We start from the raw sequence: 5,581 nt of genomic DNA, 5'->3' as shown, positions 1-5,581 counted from the left end.
TAGCACCGTCAGAAGAATTTTATAAAGATAATGTAGTATTGGTGGAGGGATAGATGTGTGGATAAGAAACAGCAGAGAGAACGCAGAGAGACCTACACAAATATAATCAACTGATTTTTGATAAAGATGAAAAAGAAGTTTGATGGGGGAAAGATAGATTATTAAACAAATGGTACTTGAGCAATTGGTCATTTATAGACAAAAAACTGAACCTCAGTTTATATCTTACATTAGTCTCTTATTCACTCTATGAGTTTGTTGGTGGATTCTGCTTGATTTATTACAGAGATGAGAGATGTGAAAACATTTTCTGGAAAGGGCCAGATGGTTAATATTTTAATCTTAGAGAGTCAAGCAGTCTCTGTCACTACTAAACTCTGAAGGTGTAAGATACAAGCATCCATAGACACGATATAAATATGGGTGTGGCTTCTTTGATTCATGGGCTTATTTTGCATACTCCTAGTATAGATCATCATTTTACTTAAAAAGGAAAACATTTCTTTTCTTCAAGCCATACCTTAAACCTCTTTCTTCATGGGCTAGAAATTCTACTATACTATTATGCAGTAGTGCCAGAAGTAGGAATTCTTGCCTTTATCCAGAATTTATTGGGATCCATTAAAAAAAATTTGGTGTTAAGAATGATACATAAAATCAAGAGATTTTCTTTACTCCTACCTTTCATAATAAATAAATAATGATATCTAACACTTCTGCATCTGTTAAAATAATCATATTCTTTTGTCCTTTACTCTTTACAGTTGACTGGTTTTATACTTTTGAAATATTTTTGCCTTACTAACATAAATCCTACTCATCCATGATAGGTTATTTTTATACACTGTTCATAGGACTTGATACTATTTTGGTTATTTTTGAAGATTTATTTTAAAGATTTATTTATTTATTTATACAAGCACTGGGTAAAGTCAGAAGTGCAGGAGGGTGAGAGAATTTACCAGAGCCAGAGCGGGGAGCAGAGCAGGCAGAAGGACCAAAGTACACTGCTGAGGGGAGCAGCGGGCACCGCAGGAGAGGTCTGCGAGCTATGTGGGACCATCACCAGTGGCCGGGGATCGAACCAGCACTGGAGAGGCTGTGGGAAACTTCGCAGTCCAGCGCTCAACCGCTATGCCACCAGGGGAGGTCCTATTTGGGTTATTTTTGTATTTACGCTTATAAATGAGTTGAGTCTAATTTTCTTTCGGCACTGCCCGTGACTGGCTTCAGCACAGGGTTATAATGAAGAGTTTTCCTTCCTTCTTTATTCTGAAAAAAAGTTTGTATTAAAAAATGGAGATTGGGGGGCTTGATCAAGTGAATAAAATTTTCCTAGACAGTGCTGTCTAGGTAAGGGGGGGGAGAGTCTGTGTTCTCAGGAGCAGTTAGAAGCACTTTGTATGTGTAAAGCTCTGAAATTTGGGGGGATATTTTAGAAGGCTGATTCAGATTATTCAGTGGTTTCTGCCTTACTCAGAATTGTTTTGAGTCATTTTGGTGGTTAAATATTTTAAGACAATTTTACATTTCTTCTAAGTTTTCTTTTTTTTTTTTTAAGATTTCTTTTTTTTATTTATACAAGCACTGGGTACAGTCAGAAGTGCGGGAGGGTGAGAGAATTCACCAGAGCCAGAACAGGGAGCAGAACAAGCAGAAGGACCAAAGTACACTGCTGAGGGGAGCAGCGGGCCGCAGGAGAGGTCTGCTGCGCAGTGTGGGACTCTCGTTGGTGGCCCGGGCTCGAACTGGCACTGCAGAGGCTGCGGGCAGCTTCGCAGCCCAGCGCTCAACCGCTGCGCCACCAGGGGAGGCCCTCTTCTAAGTTTTCAGTACTTCAGTACAAGATTCTTTCAAGTTTTGGCATAACTTATCCCTATGTGTTTTTTTTTTTTCCCCTTTTTGCTAATTGTGCTAACTTATGGCTTCTCTTTTTTTATGAGTTCATCTCTATTTTTCTAAGAAAGCCTTAATTGTTATTCCTATACTTACTCCTCTACCTTATTTGGATTTATTCTTTTACCCTTTTGCTGTGGTTGACTATTTCATTCACCTGTTTTCCATCTTATTAAAGCTGCAAATCTCCAAGTACTCATTTCCCTACAACTTGCAAGTTTTAATATTTGCTATAACTTAGCTATCAATCTTTCATCATGTTTTCTAAACTAGAAATGTGGATTTTAGTTTCTAAGTTATGGTGGTATTTTGGAACTTTTGTTGTATTTCCTTTTTCATTTTATTGCATGATAACTCAATAATTTCTCTATTATATCAAATTTGGGACTCCGTGGAATCTCTGCATGGCCTGTGTCAGTTGTGACACCTGTCTACCTGTCATGTGTACCTTGGCTGGCTGGGGTAGTATGGAGTGAAGGCTTAGGGAATCCAGGTGTGGGCTGGTTCAGGGATGCTGGTGGATGTCAGCTCACTGAAAAAGTGAGGCTGTACATGTTTTTCAGTAGTTTTCTCATTTGTCAACCTATCAAACTTTATGATGCATATTTTTCTAGTATACCGTCTTGCATTTTTACTTTCTATACCTTGGCATCAGATATGTATTTTACTTAAGGACAATTTACAAATCAAAACAGAAACTTGCAATAAACTCTCTTTACAGTTGTGGTTATAAGAAGCCTCAGATTCCCTTAGGCTTGATTGATAGAACGTGGCATTTATCCTATCCCTACGATAATGTTCAGCAAACTTTATGACAGAAGGAAACAGCTGGTAAAGTGGGTTCATCCAAAGGTGAAGGTAATATAGCCGTAAAAAACAAGAGGATAATGATTTTAAAAGGGATAATAGTTGTAACAACACCATTGACCTTTTGCTTCAAATTATTGAATGTGTGGTCTTTTTTTTAGAGGTCTAATCAAAGGTTTTCGGTTACAGCAATGTGGGACAAAAGTAGAAGCAATACAGAATGCGCTATCATTTCTTCCCTTCAAATTATTCTTTCCCTTGCTCCATTAAGAAATCAGGACCATTGCTAGGTTCGGACTTATTGTGAATATTTACATAATTTGCTGGATAGTGGAGAGAATGTTAAAGAACATGTGTGTATCTGTTTAATAGACAAATACCTATTTGTAAGAACAGATTTTTTAAAAAAGATTTATTCATTTATGCATACAAGAACTGGGGTACAGGCCAGAGATGTGGGGGTTGAAAGGATTCACCAGAGACTTTGATGGGAACAGAACAGGCAGATCTACTGAAGTGTGCTGCTGAGGAGAGCAGTGGGCGAGTCAGGAGAGGACTTCCGCACCATGTGGGTAGCTCCCTGGCTGGCTGGGGATTGAAATTATGCTGCAGAGGCTGTGGACAGCTTCATAGGTTGTTTCTTAACCCCTTGCGCCTCTAGGGAGACCCCTGTAAGAACAGATATTAATGTGGAGAGGCCAAGGCATCTTAAGCATAGTGTGATACTTTTGATTCTAGGTTTGTAAATCCATTTGGGAGTTTGGATGCCATTTGGGCAATAGTTGATGTGGTGGAAATTAGACTTTGTGATTTTCAGTTGATTGAGGTTACAGGTACACAGAAAGGTAGAATTAGTTGTAGAGTGAATGAGATCAATAAAATCAGATAGTATAAAAATTAGTGGTGCTAATTTAGATGAAAACCTATGATAACAGTATTTTTATTGAGAGAAAGAATTATCGAGACTCTCAAGCTGGTGTCCAGGGTTAGGGCCTGCAGGGTTTTGTGAACCTTTTGAAACAATATGCATGCTTTTGTAAAAATACTGTTGTATGAATTATTTTTGGTAAAAGACTATGCTGTTCAGCAACTTTTCAAAGGTTATGGGGGTCACGGATCTCCATAAAGGTTAAAAACACTGTTCTAGATTTTCTTTCCATATTTACCTTGTTACCTGGTAACTGCTTCATTTTCTGCTTTCATGTCTTTGAGATTTATGCTTCTCAACACTCTTCTCTCCACTAGGGAAGCATTAAAAGTCTTCTTTGGTTCCCTTCTCAGAGGCTTGAATTCCTGGGAAATTTATTTTTCAAACCAACCTTTGGGACACAAGGTCCAACCTTGTGAGAACACTGACGAGTCAAAAAGATGCAGGGAGATGAGCTAACAAGACAGGCTGGTATGGCCTGAAAACCTGTGATGAGGCCCCTCTGTTCCCGTCAAAGTCTCTTACATGTGTAGGAAGCACCAACCCAAACTAGTGGGCCTGTTGTTAAGGCCTTTGCTCCTTGCTTTTATTTTTTAAACAAATGCAAACACCATACCTCACATCTGCTTGTTTTACATACAACTCCTGTATAACCATTAACTATTATTTATCTTTTTTTTTAAATTCCCTTCTATAAAAAAAATAATAATAATAAATTCCCTTCTATGCCCTGAGTTTTGGCCAGAAGATGTTCCTGAACATTTTTTTTTAAGATTTATTTATTTATGCATTCAAGAACTGGGGTATAGGCCAGCGGTGCTGCTGGGGGTGAGAGGATTCACCAGAGACAGAGTGGGGAACAGAACAGGTGGATTGACTGAAATGCACTGCTGAGGGGAGCAGCGGGCAAGATAAGCAAGGTCTGCTACGCCATGTGGGTAGCTCCCTGGCCAGCCGGGATTGAACTGGTGCTGAAGAGGCTGCAGATAGCTTCACAGTGCTGTGCTTAACCCCTGTACCACCAGGGAGGCCCCCTTTTATTTTTTAAACAAATGGAAGCACCATAGCTCACATCTGTTTGTTTTATATACAATTCCTATATAACTAATAACTACTATTTATCTTTTCTTTTTTTTTTTTTTTTAATTCTCTTCTGTGACCTGAGTTTCGGCCAGAAGATGTTTCTGAACTTTAAGACATTGTCCTTCCTGGTCTGGGCTACGCTGAGACTGGGGAGTGGGTACGGAAATATTATTTGAGCATCTGCTATACAAAAGAAGGCATCTCCAACCCCACTCTCTCTCTCCCTAACCCTATTATGGGTATCCCCAGTGGGTAGTAGGACTCCTTGGCACTAAGGCTACATGTCGTGTCAGACTCCTCAAGCAGGAAGTCATTAACTTCTTAATCAGAGTTAATGAGTAATCAGATAGTCATCGATCAGGTTCAACCATTAATCAGGGTTAGCTCAAGGGATCAAGCCTATTGCTATATTTTTTTAAGCTCACAAGATCATCAGTTATTATAAAAGGATGTAACTCCTGAGTTATATGGGAGATGGGCGGAAGACATAGGGCACGGTGTGGGAGAGTTCAGGGAGTGTCCGTGTCTGTCCTACCCAGGAGCTGTGACTGATGAACCACATGCCGGTTAAGGAAGGCTGCTGTTGGTGATTGAACATCCACAGGCAAATGCACATCATCACGCCAGTTCTTCTGCTCTGTCCTCATCTTGCATCATGGTAGAATTTTGTCCAGGCCTGTGGTTCTCAAATCAAAGCTAAATCTCCTGGTCTAATCTTTGTAGTTGGATGTGGCTGCTGGAGGATAAGCTTTGGCCGACGGGAGGAAGTGCATGGGACTGTGGCTCACACACCTGGGCATTTTGCAGGAGGTGCTTGGTGCCAGCTCTTTGCTGCTCCTCCTCGTGGTCTTTCTGCTCTCTGCTGCC

Source organism: Talpa occidentalis, unplaced genomic scaffold (assembly GCF_014898055.3).
Source record: "Talpa occidentalis isolate TD23 unplaced genomic scaffold, MPIMG_talOcc4v2.1 talOcc4.14, whole genome shotgun sequence".
Lineage (NCBI taxonomy): Eukaryota > Metazoa > Chordata > Mammalia > Eulipotyphla > Talpidae > Talpa > Talpa occidentalis.
Note: the sequence above shows the minus strand (reverse complement) of the source record.